Raw genomic sequence first — 25,596 nt, 5'->3', positions numbered from 1 at the left:
TCCAAAACATATATACACTTTGAGTTGTGATCTATCCTGAGACGTGTATACACTGGGTAGTGGATTGATTCAAGATAATATATATCGATTTATTTCTGTACATCTAATTATGGACAACTAGTTGTGGGTTACTAACAAGGACAGCTGACTTAATAAACTTAAAACAGTAAAACGTATTAAAAATGTTGTAAATATATTTTGAACATACTTTGATATATATGTACATATTTGTTATAGGTTCGTGAATCGACCAGTGACCAAGTCTTACTTCCCGACGAAGTAAAAATCTGTGAAAGTGAGTTATAGTCCCACTTTTAAAATCTAATATTTTTGGGATGAGAATACATGCAGGTTTTATAAATGATTTACAAATAGACACAAGTACGTGAAACTACATTCTATGGTTGAATTATCGAAATCGAATATGCCCCTTTTTATTAAGTCTGGTAATCTAAGAATTAGGGAACAGACACCCTAATTGACGCGAATCCTAAAGATATATCTATTGGGCCTAACAAACCCCATCCAAAGTACCGGATGCTTTAGTACTTCGAAATTTATATCATATCCGAAGGGTGTCCCGGAATGATGGGGATATTCTTATATATGCATCTTGTTAATGTCGGTTACCAGGTGTTAACCATATGAATGATTTTTATCTCTATGTATGGGATGTATATTGAAATATGAAATCTTGTGGTCTATTGTTACGATTTGATATATATAGGTTAAACCTATAACTCACCAACATTTTTGTTGACGTTTAAAGCATGTTTATTCTCAGGTGAATACTAAGAGCATCCGCTGTTGCATACTAAAATAAGGACAAGATTTGGAGTCCATGTTTGTATGATATTGTGTAAAAACTGCATTCAAGAAACATATGTCGATGTAATATATTTCTATTGTAAATCATTATATAATGGTCGTGTGTAAACAGTATATTTTAGATTATCATTATTTGATAATCTACGTAATGCTTTTGAAACCTTTATTGATAAAATAAAGGTTATGTTTGTTTTAAAAATGAATGCAGTCTTTGAAAAACGTCTCATATAGAGGTCAAAACCTCGCAACGAAATCAATTAATATGGAACGTTTATAATCAATATGAACGGGACATTTCATAGAAGACATTATATAAAGATAAAGGATAGAAGTACCAGTAGATTAAACGAGTTCCGAATACAAAAGTGACAACTTCAAGAATCTAAACTGCTCCTAATACAATCTTCGACGTTCTTCTCCGGGTACTAGGTTTCCCGCACGGAGTCGAAGACCTTGAAAGTATGACTAATATTGTACAAGAGAAAGAAAGAAATGAATTGAAGTGTGTGTTGGAATGAATGACAAAGACCCTTTAAATAAGCCTAAATTTTCCCTGCAAACGGCTGGCAGGCCATTTGGCAGGCCGTTTGTGTAACACCCTAGGCAAATCCCACATCGCCCACGAACATGAGTGATCATGGGATTATAAGGTAATACTCACGCTTAAATGACACAACGCGTTTTGGGATCACAGGCTGAGTAGAAGTGCGAGTACGTTGTGGTTAAGCGTGCTCGGGCGAGAGCACTACCAGGATGGGTGACCTCCTGGGAAAGTGCTTCTCGTGTGTGGTCGCCAAGAAAAAGCCGTGCGCCTGCGGGCAAAGCGGACAATATTGTGGTCATGTTAAGCTGGGGTGTTACAGAATGGTATCAGAGCCACTCATGTGCCGTTGGGGGTGGTGGGGCAAACCTCATCGAGGACGATGAGTCCCTAAGGGGGGGTGAATGTAACACCCTAGGCAAATCCCACATCGCCCACGAACATGAGTGATCATGGGATTATAAGGTAATACTCACGCTTAAATGACACAACGCGTTTTGGGATCACAGGCTGAGTAGAAGTGCGAGTACGTTGTGGTTAAGCGTGCTCGGGCGAGAGCACTACCAGGATGGGTGACCTCCTGGGAAAGTTGTAACGACCCGGAAATTTCCGGCCAAATTTAAACCCTAATCTCTATATGTTTCCGACACGATAAGCAAAAACCCTAATGTTGAGTTTAGAAACGTCGAAAATCTATATTCAGATAATCAAGTTACCCTTTGACCATGCTTGACGATTCACGAACTACTAATTGTTGATGGGTATATATATGTATATAAATATTACTTGAACATATATAAAATTATATTAAATCTATTTATATATATATATATATATATATATTTGTGTAGTAAAACTTGTTTTTAAGCATTGTTTATATATATAGAGAGAGTATATTAAATATAAATGACTTCGAGCACTACATTGATAAAACTATATTTTCGAAAAGTGATTAATATTTATATATATACATATATTTGATATAAACAGTAATATAAATGATTGTTTTTATCTTAACAGTGAAATTATATATATATTCTTATCAATGTTAGTATTATTGTAATTATTGTTATATCAGTATTACTAAAAGAACTAAATGTATTTTTGTTATTATAATTTATTATGTTTAGTATATTATTATAAATTTTTGTTACTATTATGTTAAAGTGTATTATTATCATAATTATATTATTAGTAAGAGTAAATATAATATGTAAATACATAGAGATACATGCTAAGATATAAATACAAATAAATATAAAAAAAATATAAAAAAAAATCATATATATAACGTGATATACATACAAATACAATAGATTATATAAATTCGTATATTAATAATAATAAAGTTGATAATTAAAGTGGATTAACTAAAATTACGTTATATTACTAGCAGAATTAGGAAATCTGGTCCAAATATTATATAAATTAATCATTTTCTGCTTTAGGCAATCTTATTTTTTTTTCTGTTTGTGCGTGACCTTTTGTCTGCTGAAGAAACTAACAATCAAACTTTCCCTGCTATAATACAAAGTCGATCCTATTGTGTTTTGGAAAAAGAAAAAGCATCCGATCCCTTCACTGTATTATATCAGACTTTTTCAAAATCATTTATTCTATCTTCTCTATTTTATCTTTAACCTCTGCTCTTGAAAATTTATACCATAATTCGAATTTGATCACCATTTAAAAATCTAAAAGAGCAGTTTTATTAGGAATGTGGTGAACAAACTTTCTTCAAAATTTCAGCTACCAAATCTTTAAAATGAATTCGAATTGTTGGGTCAAAGTTCATAATGAAAAAGTCAACTGTTTTTGTTCTTGGAGGAATTCGAATTCGTTTGGTAATTTCAAGTCCAATTAACGATTTCATTAGTATATGGGTATGAATTGCAAACTATTTCATGAAGATTGCGTGGTCTAAAAACGAAGTCAAAATCAAATTGGAGAAATTATTTTTTTTTCTTATTTATGTTCGACGAACAGTGGGAGTTTTGTCTCCCTGATTACATTTTTTTTTACTGTGAACTCGTTTACTTATCCATGTTGTGAATATTGAATCCTAAAATCAAATTGATAAGTATTATTAAGATCAAGAGGATTTAGGTCGTGTAAAATTTTGAGGAAGAGGATGAATATTAGGAAACAGAAAACGTTCGGTTTATAATTACTGGAACCTGATATAAATCAGATAAACAGGCGACAGAGGAATGGTTTCGGGGGTATGCGGGTGTTCAGGAGGTCATGGGTTCGAGTCCCACTGGGTGCATTTCTTTTTAGGGTATACCATTTCTTTTCATTTTTCATTATTATTATTATTATTATTATTGTTATTGTTATTGTTTTTACTAGTATTAATTATTATTGTTAAAAATATTATTAATACTAATATTACTACAAATGTATTATTGTTATTATAATTATAATTATGACTAGGATTATTATTATTATTATTGTTATCATAAAAGTGATACAAATTATAATTAGTTTCACTAATATTAGTAATAATATCATTTTCGTAATTATAAATATTATTACTATTATTAATATAAATATTTTTTTTACAATATCGTTATTAGTATTGACATTATCAAGAAAGTTATTATTATTAGTAAATCATTTTAAAAAAAAAAAAAAACAAACTATTATTATTAATATTATTATATTATTAGTATTATCATAATTATAATTAAACAAACAAAAGTTAATTTTAAAAAAAATATATATATATATATATTTATATATATATATAATTATTACCTATATTATAAGTATATTTAGTTGATATTTTATTAAAATAATATATAAACTATCAAGATAACAAGTATATCAATGTTAATAAATAAACTTGTGTGAATATTGCATACTTAATTTATATAATTGATTTAGGTTCGTGAATCGAAGGCCAACCTTATACGTGTTCAATGATGTTATATGTATTTTTACTACAAAATACATTAGGTGAGTATATAGTCCCACTTTTAAACTCTAAATATTTCGGGATGAGAATACATGTATTTTATGTTTTACGTTATGGACACAAGTAACTGGAAAATATATTCTACGTTGAGTTGTACCACTGGCATACTTCCCTGTAGCTTGGTAACTAATATTTACAGCGGTATTGTAAACGCGAATCCTGTTGATAGATCTATCGGGCCTGACAACCCCAACCGGACTGGACGACCAGTATTCAACGGTTGCACAGTACTTCGTTTCGTGACTACACCTTGGTACGGTGTAGTAAGATTTCATAATAAAGGGAATATGCGACGTGATTAAATGTTAAGTATGGTTACCAAGTGCTCAACCACTTAGAATATTTTTATTAAAATGTTTATATATGAAATCTTGTGTTCCATTGTTATAACGCTGCTAGCATCAAACCTATATATCTCACCAACTTTATGTTGACGTTTTAAAGCATGTTTATTCTCAGGTACGAATTAAGTCTTCCGCTGTGCATTTGCTCATTTTAAGGACATTACTTGGAGTCGATCAACGCAATGGGACCAACTGTTGAAGATTCCGTCCGGGAGGATTAGTCGCGGACGTTTCAGTTGGTATCAGAGCGTTGGTCTTAGTGAACCAGGCCTTGCATTAGTGTGTCTGACTAGTAGTTGTTAGGATACAGTAGTGAGTCTGGACTTCGACCGTGTCTGCCTGTCAAAAAGTTTTGCTTATCATTCTAGTCGGAAATCATCTGCTTATCATCCCTAGGGAATTTCTTGCTTATCATTCATAAGTCTAGACACGTCTTACTGCATTAGTGCATCGATAGTGTATAGACAAAATTCATATCCTAGCGCATCTGTAGACTTGCCTGACATATGCCGTAAATTCCTCTGTAGTTTATTTAATCTTTGGTATTATATATAGATATTCTATTTAGCTAGAATATCATCCGACATCCGAAAAATCATTTCACATCGAAGATCTCTTCCATTCACCAAATTGCCCTTTTCAACCTGAAGCGCTTACCGGCGAACCTGTTCGAGAAACCATTTTCTCTCCCCTTTTTCCGAGTATTTCATCACGATTACATACTATCCCATATTTCGAATCTTATTCATTCGCTCGCTTCAACCGTTAATCATCCCGTAGTAATAGAAGAAGTTAACAAACTACGCGCTCGTGTGACGACTTTGGAGAACCTGGTGCGAAAGTTACAAACACCAACGGCAGCACTGGTAGCATAACCAGTACCTTCAGTAACATCAACATCGCAATCTTCAGTACCAGCATCATCATCAGCATCAACGGCATCACCATCATCAACGCCGACAATACCCTTATCACCCTCAATTACAACCGCGTCGTAAACCTCAACATCACAAACTATACCTCGGATATCAACATTTCACGCCTCAATATCATCATCTGTACTTCAAGTATACTCCTTGTTTTACATATCATTCTACATCGATTAATTTCGTTTTACGTATTGTTCTACCTCATTTACCTTCGTCCGGCATGACAATTATGTAATCTCTAAAGTTTTAGAGATCATGTAATCAAGTGCTAACAATAAATCAAATGAGTATAAAACCTTATTGACTCAGTAAATCCATAATTACATCTGAAGAAAATATATATGCAAGTATATTTTCATAAAGATCGTAATTAAAAATTCTTTCGTACAAACTGTTAAATGATGAAAATATTTTAACGGGTGGGTAGTACCCGAGAAATATTCAGAATTCACATTAATAAGTTACACTGTACATTCTTCGAATCTGATTTAACGGTCAATTGCTATTCTATTTACAATCACCGATATATGTATTCGTTCACCACAGAATAACCATTTCCATTCAATTTCATATTTGGATTTTGACCTATCAGAATCCAACAAGTGGCATAATGAAGAAAACATTGGATAAAATAAAAATTTGTTAGAAACACATGAATTAACTAATTGAAAATCTGTTAAGGATTCCACGCTAACTGTTCCAGCTAACTGTTCCCAGCTAACTGATTAACATTTAATTTATCGCAATTTATATTATCGCAATTTATATTCTCGCAATTTTATTTATCGTCATTTAATTTCTGTTATTTACTTTTACGCGTTTTAAATAACGGGACACGTATACAAGGTTTCGATTTATCATATTGACCCATCTATATATATTTCGGAACAACCGTAGACACTCTATACGTGAAGGTGGGAGTTGGCTATACAGGGTCGGAGTTGATTCCAAAATATATATACTTTGAGTTGTGATCGACACAGAGACCGGTACACGGGTCACGATATGTATTATTTAATTCGAATATTATATATATATATATATATATATATATATATTATTGAACTATCGGACTATTGGACTGCTAACATTGGACAATTAAAATGAGATAAAATGTTGATTATAACATATGAAACTAAACAATTCTTCAAGTTTGCCACTTGATTTCATCCTAAACCTCATTTGTATCTCGACAAATTACAATCCGCGTTCAAATCTTTTCATGATTCTTGAAAACCCCTCAATCGAGAGAATGAACCAACCGCGTTTCATCTACGGAAGAAAAGACTTATGCTCCTGTAAGACTCTCGGAGACTGAGTCAACGTTTAACACGCAGCAGTGTTAATTTCTTTAGTGTTATTATTACCCAAAATAACTTTGCAATCCCTTTTCAAATTAGCCAATTTTGTCACAGCTCCAGCAAGTTAACCTCGACTTCTCAGAAAGGTTAGTTTCGATATATATACATGTTATTCTTTCGCTGTCGTTAGCGGAGAATCTTTTATATTTCATCATCAGCGTTTAACCATCTAAAAACACAATTCTCCTGAAACCACCTCAGTTTAATAACCGATGACCCAGATCCGTTAACTTTGAGAATGCTGACGAAGCAGCATGTGGTAGATGGTCTTAATAGCCAAAAGTTGATGATAAAGAACGGAGTATTGGAAACACTCAATAGAAAATTTAGTATCAAAAAGCGGATTATGCGAAACTATGAAGTAAGCCGTGGACAAATCACAAAGAATAAGTTTGACTTTAAAGAATTTAAAAGATTCAGTGCCTGCTGAAATCCTTAGTACATACCCTACTCCTTACTCTAAAATCTTTGCTGACACTATTCTTCATCATCATCCTTCGGCATTAGAAGTTCCAAGATATTATCATATCTTTCATTATAAATATCCTCAATGTTTCTGAAGATATTTTTATAACTATTCTTATCGGAAATCATCTATCTTCTCGCGCTATCTGTATCACATCATAAAAGAAACTGTGTTAGTTTCTAAATTCTGAAACCTCCGAATTTAAAGTATGAATGTTTTGAAGTAATGTTGGGAACTGATGCATGAATTAGTATAATATAATGACACTTGATCAACGTCATTATATTACAGTAACTCATGATAAGTTTCTAATGGGATGTGATGATTCACAGTACCATCATCATGTGCCATGTTACACTGCTCTTACATTCTATCCAATCTCCAAACATATCAAGAATATATCAACTTGATAGATTTAACAAATTAAAATCGTGCCATTACCATTTCTTTCTGAGAGCATTAGCTATGTTCTTTTCAAATTTCATATCTACGAATTCCGGATCATTGCTCGCTTGACTCGAGAACGGGAAGAAGAAACAAAGGGATAAAGCCCCGAAATAGAAATTGGGGTAAAAATCGCAGCAATTAGGAGAGAGCATTAACTATGGATGACAATGATTATATAAGACAGAAGCAGGAACATCGAAGTATAAGGGAAGATATAAAACCCAACAATCACTCAGAATTTACAAACCGTGTATATCGATGCAAATAGCAATATAGAGACACGAGAGAACTAGAAACACTATAAACACAAGAGTATAGTAGAAGTAAATAGATTCTTCTGGTGGTAGATGAAAAAGAAGAATGACAGATGTGAAAATTAAGAGTATATCAAAGATCAGAATGGGATGGAGCATATTGACGAATGTCTTAAAATAGGAACTAAGGAGAAAGAGTAAAAAAATGGGAGTTGTAGAAAATAAGGAAACGAAGGGGTGAATTTATAGTGAAATATTCGACAGAGAAATCGGAACAGATTGCCGTGTTAAATCAAAGAAGACCTTGATCGCCGAAGAATCAAATCTTATTACGTAAGATTTTCCTTAAATTCGTTAAATCCCGGAAACCAATTATAACCACATCATCGATTAAAACGATTTCATATTTACTCATTTCATTTTTGTGATAGCTTCACTCGTGCGCTTCAAATGATCGAATCGTTTTATCTATATCTCTCGATAATGATAAAACTCCGTTATTATCTCATATTTGTCATGAAAACATTTCTATTGTTATCTATGACAATCTCTATCAAATTTCGGGGACGAAATTTCTTTAACGGGTGGGTACTGTAACGACCCGGAAATTTCCGGCCAAATTTAAACCCTAATCTCTATATGTTTCCGACACGATAAGCAAAAACCCTAATGTTGAGTTTAGAAACGTCGAAAATCTATATTCAGATAATCAAGTTACCCTTTGACCATGCTTGACGATTCACGAACTACTAATTGTTGATGGGTATATATATGTATATAAATATTACTTGAACATATATAAAATTATATTAAATCTATTTATATATATATATATATATATATATATATATTTGTGTAGTAAAACTTGTTTTTAAGCATTGTTTATATATATAGAGAGAGTATATTAAATATAAATGACTTCGAGCACTACATTGATAAAACTATATTTTCGAAAAGTGATTAATATTTATATATATACATATATTTGATATAAACAGTAATATAAATGATTGTTTTTATCTTAACAGTGAAATTATATATATATTCTTATCAATGTTAGTATTATTGTAATTATTGTTATATCAGTATTACTAAAAGAACTAAATGTATTTTTGTTATTATAATTTATTATGTTTAGTATATTATTATAAATTTTTGTTACTATTATGTTAAAGTGTATTATTATCATAATTATATTATTAGTAAGAGTAAATATAATATGTAAATACATAGAGATACATGCTAAGATATAAATACAAATAAATATAAAAAAAATATAAAAAAAAAATCATATATATAACGTGATATACATACAAATACAATAGATTATATAAATTCGTATATTAATAATAATAAAGTTGATAATTAAAGTGGATTAACTAAAATTACGTTATATTACTAGCAGAATTAGGAAATCTGGTCCAAATATTATATAAATTAATCATTTTCTGCTTTAGGCAATCTTATTTTTTTTTCTGTTTGTGCGTGACCTTTTGTCTGCTGAAGAAACTAACAATCAAACTTTCCCTGCTATAATACAAAGTCGATCCTATTGTGTTTTGGAAAAAGAAAAAGCATCCGATCCCTTCACTGTATTATATCAGACTTTTTCAAAATCATTTATTCTATCTTCTCTATTTTATCTTTAACCTCTGCTCTTGAAAATTTATACCATAATTCGAATTTGATCACCATTTAAAAATCTAAAAGAGCAGTTTTATTAGGAATGTGGTGAACAAACTTTCTTCAAAATTTCAGCTACCAAATCTTTAAAATGAATTCGAATTGTTGGGTCAAAGTTCATAATGAAAAAGTCAACTGTTTTTGTTCTTGGAGGAATTCGAATTCGTTTGGTAATTTCAAGTCCAATTAACGATTTCATTAGTATATGGGTATGAATTGCAAACTATTTCATGAAGATTGCGTGGTCTAAAAACGAAGTCAAAATCAAATTGGAGAAATTATTTTTTTTTCTTATTTATGTTCGACGAACAGTGGGAGTTTTGTCTCCCTGATTACATTTTTTTTTACTGTGAACTCGTTTACTTATCCATGTTGTGAATATTGAATCCTAAAATCAAATTGATAAGTATTATTAAGATCAAGAGGATTTAGGTCGTGTAAAATTTTGAGGAAGAGGATGAATATTAGGAAACAGAAAACGTTCGGTTTATAATTACTGGAACCTGATATAAATCAGATAAACAGGCGACAGAGGAATGGTTTCGGGGGTATGCGGGTGTTCAGGAGGTCATGGGTTCGAGTCCCACTGGGTGCATTTCTTTTTAGGGTATACCATTTCTTTTCATTTTTCATTATTATTATTATTATTATTATTGTTATTGTTATTGTTTTTACTAGTATTAATTATTATTGTTAAAAATATTATTAATACTAATATTACTACAAATGTATTATTGTTATTATAATTATAATTATGACTAGGATTATTATTATTATTATTGTTATCATAAAAGTGATACAAATTATAATTAGTTTCACTAATATTAGTAATAATATCATTTTCGTAATTATAAATATTATTACTATTATTAATATAAATATTTTTTTTACAATATCGTTATTAGTATTGACATTATCAAGAAAGTTATTATTATTAGTAAATCATTTTAAAAAAAAAAAAACAAACTATTATTATTAATATTATTATATTATTAGTATTATCATAATTATAATTAAACAAACAAAAGTTAATTTTAAAAAAAAATATATATATATATATATTTATATATATATATATAATTATTACCTATATTATAAGTATATTTAGTTGATATTTTATTAAAATAATATATAAACTATCAAGATAACAAGTATATCAATGTTAATAAATAAACTTGTGTGAATATTGCATACTTAATTTATATAATTGATTTAGGTTCGTGAATCGAAGGCCAACCTTATACGTGTTCAATGATGTTATATGTATTTTTACTACAAAATACATTAGGTGAGTATATAGTCCCACTTTTAAACTCTAAATATTTCGGGATGAGAATACATGTATTTTATGTTTTACGTTATGGACACAAGTAACTGGAAAATATATTCTACGTTGAGTTGTACCACTGGCATACTTCCCTGTAGCTTGGTAACTAATATTTACAGCGGTATTGTAAACGCGAATCCTGTTGATAGATCTATCGGGCCTGACAACCCCAACCGGACTGGACGACCAGTATTCAACGGTTGCACAGTACTTCGTTTCGTGACTACACCTTGGTACGGTGTAGTAAGATTTCATAATAAAGGGAATATGCGACGTGATTAAATGTTAAGTATGGTTACCAAGTGCTCAACCACTTAGAATATTTTTATTAAAATGTTTATATATGAAATCTTGTGTTCCATTGTTATAACGCTGCTAGCATCAAACCTATATATCTCACCAACTTTATGTTGACGTTTTAAAGCATGTTTATTCTCAGGTACGAATTAAGTCTTCCGCTGTGCATTTGCTCATTTTAAGGACATTACTTGGAGTCGATCAACGCAATGGGACCAACTGTTGAAGATTCCGTCCGGGAGGATTAGTCGCGGACGTTTCAAAAGTGCTTCTCGTGTGTGGTCGCCAAGAAAAAGCCGTGCGCCTGCGGGCAAAGCGGACAATATTGTGGTCATGTTAAGCTGGGGTGTTACAGTTTGCTGGGGCCGTTTGCCAAGCCAAGCCTTTTGCAAGGGCCGTTTGTCTGACCCGTTTGGCAGGCCGTTTGTCTGACCCGTTTGGAAGGCCGTTTGTGAGCCAGGCAAGCCGTTTGGCAGACCGTTTGGAAGGCCGTTTGGCTTGCCTGGTCAGCTGAAATCCCTGGATCGTAACTTGATTTCTTGTTTTTCACCGTTTTCGCTCTAGAATCTTTGTTTTAGCTCCGATTCTCTTAATTCTTTTTGCTTCCCATAAGTACATGGTTCGCAAAACCCAAGCTCTATCTTTTTTCAAATCCGGAATCCTCCCACTCGAACTAAGAACCTTCATACCCTTCTCACCCATATGCCCGAGTCTTCGGTGCCATAGAGTAGAACTAGCCCCAACATCAACCGTAGCAATCACCGTGTCTTCTTCAAACACCTCAACCATATAAAGAGTTCCTCTTTTATGTCCACGAGCTACGACATTACTACCCTTAATCACCTCCCATTGGCGATTCTTGAAAGTAACCCCATTACCTTCTTCATCTAATTGACCAACCGAGATTAACTTCCTCTTTAACTTAGGAATAAACCTCACGTTATTCAAAGTCCAATTAGATCCAAGAGTAGTCTTCAATACAACATCTCCTATACCTTTAATCTCGAGACTTTTGTTGTTTGCCAATCTAACTTTACCTTGATACGCCCAAAAATTCCTCATCACGCTCTTAGTGGGTTTAGCGTGAAACGAAGCTCCCGAATCCAAGACCCAAGACTCCACCGAACTTTCAACACTACATAGTAGTGTATCCTCCGTATCTTCTGCGGTCAAGTTAACATCTTTAACCGGTGCATTCTTACAATATCTTTGATAATGCCCCCTTTGATTGCAACCCCAACAAATAACGTCACTTCGGTCTTTCGATGGATACCTCTTCTTGAACTTCCCTTTACTCTTCTTCACACTGCGATCAACTTTCCTACCACGGTTGTCGGTACTTAACAAAGAACCGGATAACAATTCCCCTGAACTTCTCCTACGAGTGTGTGACACCGCTAAAAAAAAATTTTTATACGTGGCGGAAGCATTTATTTATTAATTACATAATAAACATTAACTATTGTTAATACAACCAGTGTCACGTGTCATTACAAAATACTTATTTATATGGAGAAGACGTATTTACAATACATTTACAAAGTATCACTGTTTAAACAAAACAACACAACATCAGAGTTGACTCCTGTCAAACATAACATCACCATGTCTGTCTTCTTCCAAAAAGCACAATCTACAAAAGCTATCAACCTGCAGGGAGGAGATGGAGGGGATTTAGCACGAAGCTAAGTGAGTACAACTAACTACAGGCCATAGCATACATAAGTGTTATACTAATCATGTCACATAGTCTAACACACAAACATCACCCAAGTGCCGTCTACAGAGACTCTGGCGGCTCGGCCAAACCATTAACCACCAGCTGATCGGACTGGGTTTTACCAGAAGTTCCTCCACCACCGTATGTATATACATAATCCACACGTGACGGACGCGTCATTCACATATATATACACCACGGTTGTCTAGGCTACCACAGAGGAACCCAACCCGCAGGTTGATCTCTCCTACCGAGGCTACCACACAATAGGGACGCACTGGGCTCCAGCAGACAAGCATCAACTACATGCAGTCATCACAAAGTACTAACTAACTACAATAATAAGTATATCTAACAAGCATGACAATAATAATATAACATGCTTCTATATACTATATTCTCCAGTTAGTCTCACTCACCAAATACCAGCAACCAGCTCAGATAATCTACTACTGAGCGGCTTCCTTATCTTTTTCACCTGAACATAAGGCAAATCAAGTTAGTTATTGTCTATTAACACCAAATAACACAATATATAAATTTTTGTCAGAAAAAGTATCCGCTAAAATTTTTTGCTTAACACAATATAACACTTATGCACTTTCAAAATTTACATCAATATCATCAAAATACAAACGGGCAGCATAACGGCTAAAACTCAACACTTAGTAAAAATTTCTACTGCATAGACCATCGGTCGATAGTCAAAGACGACCAGCCGATTGTCACTACACCATCGGCCGATCGACCACACTATCGGCAGATCGTTAAAATTACAACCGTTGGTCGAAGGACTTCCACCGTTGGTCGAAGGACTTCCACCATCGGTCGATAGTCTAGTCCATCGACCGATCGTCACACACCATCGGTCGGTGGTCAGAGACAATCGGCTGATGGTAGTTCATCTGCAGCAGCAGCTACCAAAGTGACGGGTTTCTCACCAAACTCACTAATTCTCTATCTAGAGCTCGTTTTTAACCTCAAAACTTACCAAATTGAAGACACTAAACATGTAGGAACATAAATTCACAAGATTTGGACTCAAACAACATCAAATCTAACTCTTTTGACCCAAAATACACACTTTGTAAAAACTAACACAAAAACTCCATTTTCTCAAAGATTAAAGCATGAAAACTTGTGATTCTTACTTTGATAGAATCAGTAAAACACAAGGAACAAGATAATGTAAATGATTTGAGCCCTAAAACAAGAATTAAAGATTAGGGTTAATTAGGTGAAAGAGATGAAGGTACGGGAGTGTGTGAAAGAGTATGGAAAATGAGAAGAACACAGCTCACTAGTCATCTAAAGTGGGTTAAAATCCCACACTGTGCAATACACGGGTATTTATCAGTTATCCGATATCTTTCGTACATCATTTGGCAATCCAAACGAAGTCCAAATTAAATAAACAAACCTGTTCTGTGACCCTTGTCACAAACTGGTCCTAGCCACATCATTATTTAATAATAATTATTAAATAAAAATAAAAGTATATAGTAACACAATACTAACTTAAGGGCAAATTAGTAATCTTACATCTAGGCCCAGTAGAGGATGTTACAAAGTGTCTTCTCCGAGAATTAAATCCCTAATTCCTTCATACGCAAGCTTAGTAGTACCGGTAGAGCTACTAACTGCGGTAACCGTACCCGACCAACTTTTCGGTAATGATGAAAGCAAGATTAGTGCTTTTAGTTCATCATCAAACTTGATTTCAACCGACTCTAATCTTGAAACAAGATTGTTGAATTCGTTGATATGATCCGTTGCACTCATACCTTCCTTCGTCTTCGTGTTGAACAATTGTCGCATGAGAAAAACCTTATTCGCCGCCGTAGGTTTCTCATACATGTTGGAGAGCGCCTTCAAACAATTAAAGTTGTCTTTTCATTCATGATATTACCAACAACATTCTTGGCGAGTGCAAGACGAACTGCACCCAAAGCTTGACGATCCAAGAGCATCCAATCGGCATCGTTCATGCCTTCTGGTTTGGTGAAGTTTCTTTTGATACAAGTAGTCTTCTATTTGCATCTTCCAAAAAGCGAAGTTTTTACCATCAAATCGCTCGATCTTTAATTTACCGTCTTCCGCCATCGTTCCTAACTCGAACCTTGAGCTCTGATACCAATTGTAAGGATTATAGGACTCAAACAATAAGATTAATCACTGAGATTAATCACCCACTTCGACAAACGAAAGACAATAAAACAAGAAAATTAAAGAACACGAGATTTAACGTGGTTATATGTAATCGAATGTCGATTACTTTAATCCACGGACCAACTAGAGAGATTTTATTGATATAATTCGTAGATACAAATGAGGGTTACATTAGGATGCTTTATATAGGCCAAAACATCTTGGAGAACAAGAAAAAACATAAATTTGGAAACTTCTCGCCAGACGAAGCCGCACCGCGCCATATGTACCCGCGCCGCGCCTCCAAGGCTATTCTCCGGACAATCGTTTTTCAAAACTGATGCTCTGTTTCAAGTGCTAGGCCGCGTCGCGCCTTCCAAGGCCGCGACGCGCCTCCCCTGTGTTTTGATATTCTTCACATCCAACATAGAGAACGATTATGATTGTAAGGGACAACTTTTAGCAAACAACAATTTTATAACCAGTAAGTTTTTTCTATTTGTGTAATATACTTGCTCTCCTTGATCGCTGGAAATAGGGATGACACATGCGACTAATGGGCACATATCCTTTAAACCCATGACCTGCCAGCAATAATTTTTCTTTACCCATTAAGGCATGTCTACCCGTCAACGAATAAATTTTTCGCACGTACCCGTGACCCACTGATACTCACGACTCGCGGGAAAACCTGCGGTTTATTAAATATACATTTTACAACTATATATGCTTCCAGATACCATGACTCGCAGATAAATCCGCGGGTAAACCCATGAATTATTAATGATTTGTATTAAAAATTTAAGTATATTAGTGTGTAATTTAATATATTTATTCGGGTTAACGAGTATACTTGCAGGATTCTCTAATAAGTATCACGGGTTCGCGGGTCGGATTTTACACGCGACATGTATATTATACCCACGATCCGCCTGCGACCCAACACGTACAAAATTTTATTCAATATGCCCCCGTGAGTGAAATATTTTTCAATTTACATGCCCATCACATGCACGGATACGCGGTCTTGAGTGTATCGTTTATTCGCGCCCATTCCATCCCTAGCTGAAAAATGTTATCGTTAATCGTTACCAATTAGTTGTCTTAGATTTCGTTAACATAGTTGACTGAGCTTTCTAATTTAATACGGAGTACTTTTAATGAAATTAAGCAACTTAGGTTCATGGTTTAAGCAACCAAAAAAGCAGATTTTATTGGTAGTGTAACTAAGAACTTCTAAAAAATACTTATGTAATTACTATATTTGGGGCAGAATTAGAAAATAGAGATAATGAAAGGCATTAAGTGTAAAATCTAGAATATTTCTATTTTTTTAATACGTAAATCATAAAGCGTTTACAGATTACAGACTTCTCAAACCTTCTCAGTTTTACACACAAATCCTCTTGTCCTCCGCTGCCCTAGTTCTGGTAAGATACTCTGCATTAGTCTGAATCTATTTCAGATGTGATTGATGTGTATATATTCGTGGTTATGTCGATTTTTCTTATCAAAAATTGCGTGTTATTATAATATGTATGATGTATGAAGAATGAAGAAGTTGATAAATGATTAATTGATTATTGGTCTCGAGTTTATTATATTGATCGATTAATATATTGGACGATCAATATGATGCGGAGTAGGCTTTAGTTACTTGTGTATGATATTTTCTGATTCAGAAAATTATAGCTTAAGGATATTATTTCTTTCTCTACTGTTGTATTTTATAAGTTTTGTAGTAGTTGCATCATAATTAGTGGTAATTTAGCGCATATATATATATATATATATATATATATATATATATATATATATATATATATATATATATATATATATATATATATATATATATATATATATATATATATATTTTTGTTTACTTACTACTGTTTTTACACAACATATCTTATCGAGTAATATGATATGGTTTTTGACATTCAATTTTTTTACTTATATTATATATTAATGTGAATGTGATTAGGTTTATGACAATTAAAAGTATATACCTATTTGTAGGGATTGCAAACTCGAAACATAGTTTATAATTTATAATAATAGTATCAACAATACCGGGATATTGTATTTATTTCTCGTGTTGGTATTTGGTAACGAGTTTAATATTGCTATCTAACTCAAATAAAATACTGGGAATTATAAACTTTCAACAATCTAACAGACAAATCTACAATTTTTAGAGGTTTGTTGTGTTGGTGTAATTGGTTTGGTTTAATATTTTACCCTAAGTATGGATTAGTTATTTTAGTATTCATGTTTAATGTTAGCTATATGTTTAATTACTGTAATTGTTTTAGTTTGTTGGAATTAGTAATCAGTTTGATCAAATTTGAGGGTAAACGTTGGAGTGGGAGTGTCCTGTACTGATTCTTTAAATCTATAAATAATCTATTTGCTTTGAATAAAACATGCAATAGTACATTTTTATTCCAAGTCTCTTCATATTTGCATTCCGTTAAACGTAGCCTTTATTTTCCTCCTGTCTATACTTAGTATTTTTGAGTTTTTGAGGGATGATCCAAGATGTTGTGGTTAGGTTATAAAATGGCCGGAGAATTGGAATTGGAACGGGCTCGGAAAGATTTGGTGCAATTCCGCACGGATTGGTTAATGGAGAAACAAGAATTGAGAACCCAGGTAGCCTTGTTGACCAAAGAAAAGGAAGATTGGGTACAGGAGAAGAAAGAGCTTGAAGATAAAGTTGCAAATTTAAATGAAGTTGACAAATTAAAAAAGGGAGTAAAAAGTGATGAGCAAGAAGGAAAGAAGTTAAACATACATAATCATCAACAACAACAAGCAAAAAGCGTTACGGAGAAACATATTGAAACAATAATGAAGGAGAAAGAAGATGTTGAAGCACTAAATAGAATGAAAGATGAAGAAATAAAAAAGTTGAAGCATGAAATTGAGGTGAACCGGTTGCTTTCAAAGACTAATGAGGAGGCAGAGAATGTTAAGATAAAAATAATAGAAGAAAAGAAAAATGCTATAAAATCAGAAATAGAAAAGATGAAACAAAAGAGGATTGAAAGGAGGAGGGAATATCTGAAAATATTGTGTGAAATTAGTGAGACGAATTACATTTTAAAGATGAAAGATGATATCGACGAACTTAAGAAGAGGATGACACAACTAGAAATTGCAAACAAGTTAAGCTAGGGATAGTAGCATGCATTATGGTCCTAAAGAGAATAGAAACAACATTTTTGGCTTTCTAGATACTCCAAATGTGATTTATTAAGCACTTTATTATTTTTCTTGCCACATCCACTTGTGATTTGAGGAGGATTCTTAAGCAATTACTTTCTATTTTTTATCATCATGATTTGCAGATCCAACACCCTTCTTAATCAGATGCTATATTATCACCCTAGCAAAGTATAATGGGCTAAGCCCGACAAGCATAATACATGGGCTAGAATAATAATATAGTCTAACACTACCTACAAGTAATATTCATATTAACTTAGGTATACTCAGTTAATACATATAAACGATTTTTTGCTTTTTCTTGGTTAAAGTCTAGGAGCAAGTTTGCAGCTGGGCAACTTGGCTTGATAATCCCATGTAATTTCCTTGTAATCGTTCTTGTTAGCTAGCTTCTTGTTGGTCTTTCATTTTTTAATAAAATCGCCGTTCAAAAAAAATATGGTCAATTAGATTATAAACTACGACTAATGATCGAGTACATTTAAGGATCATAATCTCTATAGCTAAGTCAAGTGGATGACATGAATGTTATACTTGAATTGTTGAATAAGAGGCTCATATTGGGGCAGCCCCACATAGACACACTTATCTAAGTACTGAAGATGTTAAGTACCATAACTGAAGATGTTGGAAACTGATTTCAAATTTTGAGTTACCAGCTAACTTTCCAGAAATATAACTAATCTTATATGGATTTCTTGTAACTATGAGAATTAAAGTTTTTTGCTCTGGTTCTACTTTGGTCTCATTTTTTTTTTTTTTTTTTTTTTTTCCTTGTTAAACCTGCAGATACTTTCCATAGAGACTCTACATTCTTCTTTGGTTCCTGCTGAACACATGATTATTATAATTTATTTTCATTTTTTTGCATAGCTAGCATAAATGACCATGTTATGTGCACTATGGGGACAATTCTCTGAAGCTCAGAAACTATCCTCTATATTATATTCTTTCATTAATTGATTGTTGTTCAAAAAGCTCACAATAACTTGTTTAATTAGGCAAGTGGTAAGCTTAGAAATACCATACCATGCATATATAATAATCATTATAATTTATAAATCATTTTAATAATTAACAACCAACACTACAGAAGAAGGACAACTAAAACTCTGTGTAGCACATTCATCATTGACATTTATTCAATAATCACCCATACGTGTGGATATACATGTATATTATTTGATGTATAAGTTTGACCAGCTCAGAGCCTCAGATCACATTGATAATTTCAAAACCTGCATGAATCACCACCTTCTATCTTGTTGCTCATTTTCAGACATCACAGATAAGCATATAGTAAAAAACATATATATACAAGACCAACAGTTACATGCACAGGAACATGATTAGGAATGGGGTATTTCTTAAATGTCGTCCTAGTCATTGCTATTGGAGTTTTTTGTCATTTTGCCGGTTGTTCCATAAACTGCTCAACGTGGCAACTGATTAAATCCTTGAAATCCAGTCAGAATTGGGTAGAAATTGCCTCTATATGGAATCTGTGCAGTGTAGATCCTTGAGATTTATGAATTGTTTAATGATATAAAAATTGAGTTTTTATACTAAATGAAGATTACTGGTAGCTAGTGAGTCTAATACAGCTTAGCTTTGCAGGCTGCACATGATTTTTTTTTCATATGTAATATAAATAGAATAATATATATAACTTATTTTTTAATAACTTTGGTAAGACTAATGTGTAATGTAGATAGTGGAGTTATAGTATGTTTTGGGGAAACTTCCTTGATGCATGCTTTATGCTTATTTGGCATAAAAATTATTAGTATATATAAAGCAATGATTAATTCTTAAAAAAGAATTTAAGAATGGTACCAAAACCAAAATATATAGAGCCGGCCTATGTAAGGTTATTCATTTGAAAAATAATTGGGGAAAGACTTTTAACTTCTTTAGCCTAAGTGACATCGTCATTTAAATGTTGCAAAAGTTCTGATTCTAATATACAGAGTATTAAAAACGTTGTAGTGGTGGTAAAATGGGCCACCCAAATGGGTTCAGGTTGAATATATAAAAGTAGGGTCAGATTTGGATGGGTAACATGTTTTTTGTTTACTAGATAGTACATATATTGAAGCGGACACTAAGACCCAATTGCGAGTCGTAACGTGAGCTCTGCGTGTCAAATTTTGAACGGTTCTTCTTAATAGCCGTTAGTATTTATGTGCCTTAACAATATACTGTATTAACTATACATTTTTATTCCTATTTATCTAACAATAAATTCCAATGATGATAAGTCCTCTTAGAGCATGTTCACTATTTTCCGTATAGCGGGTGAAAGGTACCAATACATGACAATAACAGCCTAGCGTTGAGCGATATGATGCTGACTGATGTTTGCCTTCGGGAAGTAATCCCTACAGACCCGGAACATGGATGAAAGATCTGTGGAGTGGCCTCAATCAGTCTTTAGATCAATCTATACTTGATCCGTCTAGCGTTCTGTTGCTAAGCGGTTAATGTTTTAGAGTGAGAAAGAACTGTGTGAGAGATAAAGTGTACTTCTCTCTGACTGAAGTTCAGATGTGAAATGTGGTGACCCACGGGGTCTATTTATAGGCGTAGAATGTCCGAAATTCTCGGGAACACGTGTCAAACGCTGATTAATTCAGTTATGCGATATATCCGGAACCGCCTTTGGCTTGTGCTGACGTGGCTGCGTGCCGCTCACGTGCTTAATCAAAGGGCTTAAACATAGAAGCTGTCTGCAGGGCTTACGCATAACGCTGGGCAACCTGCTGAACGCTGAACGGGTTATGCTAAAAACTGCCAAATGTTGTCATCTTTTATGCTTTTTAATCTATTCTGCTGTATAAAAACGATGTTTTTATGCGTGTATCCCCTATGATACACCATTAGAGCACTTGACTGGTGACTTAATCATTAAGTGATTGATTTAGCTAAAAAAAAGTGACGAGTGATTTCTGAGTCAATCAGTCTTTTTACAAAAAGTATTTAACAATTAAAATGACTAAATAAATGAAAACTATCTGCAAATTAATAAATAAAATAAAAATTAACATCACTAATAATAAAGAAAGTCTCTAATTATATAACTTGAAAACTTTTTAAAGTCTCCATCCCATCTTGTGGTGTGATTAACAACGCCCTCTAAAATCTCAAAATAAAAATTATAATATCTTAAATCAAACATATAAAAATAAAAATATCTAAATATAATATAATATCTATATTATATAAAAACATATAAAAGTAAAAAACTAAGCATGAAATAGATACAAAAATAATAAATAAGTAAACATTTGTCACCGATGCAACGAATTCGATTGACATAACTCACAACATTGAAGAGACCAGGCAAGTGGCAACTAAGACGTGCATGAAATTTTTAGACGACTAACCCGCTCTCGTTATGCTTGTAACTATTTAAACTTATATATCATTCTTACCACGACCATCTATCACCACCACCACTAGCGGAGATATGGAGAAGGTAGAGGGGTGCTCAGTCTAGCCCTTACAATATGCACAATTGTAATAAATATCAATAGCTAATATTTAATTGTTTTAACTAAGTCTCCCTCAATTATTATTATTTTTTATTTATCTTTTTTTTTAAAAGGCAAGCCCCCCAAAGTGTAGCAGGTGTAGATTGAACCTGGGTCCCTTTAAAACTTTCCAAGTATCTTACCACCAAGCCACCCATTGGGGTTAGTCTCCCTCAATTATTCATCTAACCCTATTACAATCAATGTTTAGGTTACTAGACTACCAAACCTAAATTATATTAACTAAAACATATCGTACAAGTTTCACATCCCCTATACACTACTTATGTGGTATTGAATTTTTTTGTTGTTGTATATCGTACAAGTTTACTTATCAATTATTAATTAGACCATAACAGTTTTAACTCTGCAAATTTTATAGTAGTACGTATTTTTTATTGTATAATAGGTATTGAAGTTTCTTAAACTAGTTATCTACATATTAAACAAATAAAATAGGTTATATGTAGGAAGTTGATCTCTTTTAGTTTTATTGGATTTGCGTCTAGTAATAACAATTAAGGTGTAACATCCCGCCTTTTTCCGTTTACTTTTCCGTTATACTATTTTAAACTCCGTTATATGTTTATAACATCTTCCGTTAATACGCGTTTTAAATTATCTCGTTTAGGTAATTCACGCACCCGTTTCCAAAGTTGAGGGACTAAGTTTGACAAAGGAGCAAAGAGGTGACTAGGTCAAAGAGTCAACACTCTTCCTCCTCCATTCATTATTTCTTTTCTTTTCCATTTTTCTCTAATACTTTCACAAATTCTCTCGAACACCATTTCAAAGATTCATCATCTAATCAAAATCTAGCAAGCTTCAATCTAAACTAATTACATATTTGGAATCCTTGCAACTTCCTCTTCGATTCCATATCGATTACATCTCATTTGGGTAACTTTCTAAAATCACTAGATTTTGTGTTCTTGATGTTTTTAAGTTATAAAGTTGTTAATTAGTGTCTATAGCTCAAGTCTAACATGAATATATGATTTATATGCTCGATTTCGTTATTTGAAGTAATTAGCTTGAGTATGAACTCTAGTCTGTTTGATTTGGTGATTTGGTTGCTTGAATGTTGTTAAATGTTAAAAATGCATGTATTAAATGCGTTCCTAGTATCACTAGCTTCAATTTGATGTGTAGGTTGCTTGAGAAAACTCCATAAACTCGATTATTGGTTTTGGTGGATTTGGGTTAGGGTTTGATGAACTTGAAATGGACTTTTGATGCTTTGAATGACATAAAATGTTATTTGTAAGTGTTAGGTTGTATTGTATGCTTGATCACCTTCGAAACGGCATATCATTCATGTAAATTGGTTGCCGAATCATCGAATTTCATTTATGAACTTGAATGCATTTAATGAGGAGCTTTGAATGTGATTTTGGTTGTTGTAAATGTAAAAGTGATTGATGAAATGTGTTTAGTTGTTTTCCTTGTCAAAATACCTTTCCGATGATATAAGATACATGCTTTGGTTGTTTGCGGGTCATAAATAGTGATTGTTTGAAGTTAGGTTCGTGCATAAAACTTAAAAACTGCCAGTTTTCTCTGCACAGGTAATGGCGCTTCGCGCCATATACCCGCGCGGCGCGCCAAAGTAGGCTGTCTAACTTTGTCCATTTTTGGAAAATGTTTGCTATGCTACGCACCTCCGATTCACATGTAACTTGTTCTAACATGCTCATATATGATTAAAAACCTCAGAAAAATAGTTCGGGACCCGACCCGAACGTGTTGACTTTTTCGTTGACTTTGACCGACCAAAGTTTGACTTTTTGTCAAACTTAACCAAATGATTATGCAACATTCCTAACTTGTTTCTATACTTGTATCTTGCATGAAACTTGACAAATTGATTCACATGCTACGTAATCGAGTCGTAACGAGCCATAGGACTAATTGAACATCTTTGACCTTTTGTGTTTACCGTTGTTGATACGACCTATTTGTTTAGGTCAAGGCTAGCATTGTTCTTTGCACACGTTACTTGTCGAAGTACTTATTTACTCTTTCGCTCAAGGTGAGATCATAGTCCCACTCTTACTCTTTTGAACTTACTTTTGGGATGCGAAAACATAAACAATTCTTTTAACTAAGTGAACACAAGTACATGAAAACAAACATTCTACATATGAGTTCAGAACAAAATTCTCAATTCGATTATCATTAGTTACACTTGCAGGGTGTAAGTGTAGGCGTGAACTTATGTTGTATGACCATATGGGTTTGATAAACCCTCACTTCGGACGGTTCGCTACCGTCTACGGGTGAAATATATTTTCGAGAAACAGTGTATGTTCTAACACTATTGTGATGGGGTTCTATGGAAGGAAACGTTAAGCCTTGATAATTGGGTGCTCGTGAATATTAAATTTTAGAATGTATTACTATTTATCAATGATGCAAATCTTGTGGTTCGACTTACTTTTACATACTTACTTACTTAAACCTATGATTTCACCAACGTTTTCGTTGACAGATTTCTATGTTTTTCTCAGGTCCTTGAACATTAGGTGATACATGCTTCCGCACATTCTTTTTGATACTTGCTTTGGATGTCGAGTATACTTGCATAGTTGGAGCGTCTTTTGACTACTTTAAACTGTGTCGCACGTGTTTCATTTGTACTTTAAACATTGTTATGTACTAGTTACGGAAACTACTTTTGTAAACTTTGAAACATCCAAAATTATGAAATGAATGCGACATATTATCGGTCAAACTTTGTCTTAAGGACTTATGACCATGTAATGGGACCTAAGTAGACGGCGCCATCAAGCATGATTTGGTCGGGTCGCTACAGATGGTATCAGAGCTTTGGTTGTAGGGATTTAGAGTTCATTTGTGTCTACCCCGCGTCATAGGGTACATTAGTGAATCTAGACTACAACCGGCATATAGACTTGAAGTAGGAATTATTTGACTACTTGTGCATCATACTCGAATTCTCCTATCATATCTAACTCTTGTTCGATCTTGATCTTACGCTGATAAATTTTGTTGACGCGCCACCTTGACCTTATGAAGTAATGTTAAATGCACATGTGAACCAGGGTAGTATAATTTCCGGGATTATATTACGGTGATTCACATGGACGTTCCGACATTTCGACATAAAGAATTTAAGGCGAGTCAAGGAAAATTTCTCTCTATCCTTATTCCATATCACGGTTAGTATTATTAAGGATACTAATCAACGATATTCATGTGTTTTGAAGGAACAATGGCCCCTCGTCGTGTACGACGCAATGAAACTCCCGAACAAGCCTTACAACGCATGATAGCTACCGCCGTGGATGCGGCCATGGCCGGTCACTCATCCAATAACAACAACCACAACAACAACAACAATGGAGCCGGTAACTCAAACGAAGGGTGCTCCTACAAATCCTTCATGGGGTGCAAACCTCACACTTTTGATGGAACCGGGGGACCGGTTGTGCTCACCCGATGGTTTAAGCAAACGGAGGCCGTCTTTAGCATAAGCGGTTG

Source organism: Rutidosis leptorrhynchoides, chromosome 3 (assembly GCF_046630445.1).
Source record: "Rutidosis leptorrhynchoides isolate AG116_Rl617_1_P2 chromosome 3, CSIRO_AGI_Rlap_v1, whole genome shotgun sequence".
NCBI classification, from domain to species: Eukaryota; Viridiplantae; Streptophyta; class Magnoliopsida; order Asterales; family Asteraceae; genus Rutidosis; species Rutidosis leptorrhynchoides.
Note: the sequence above shows the minus strand (reverse complement) of the source record.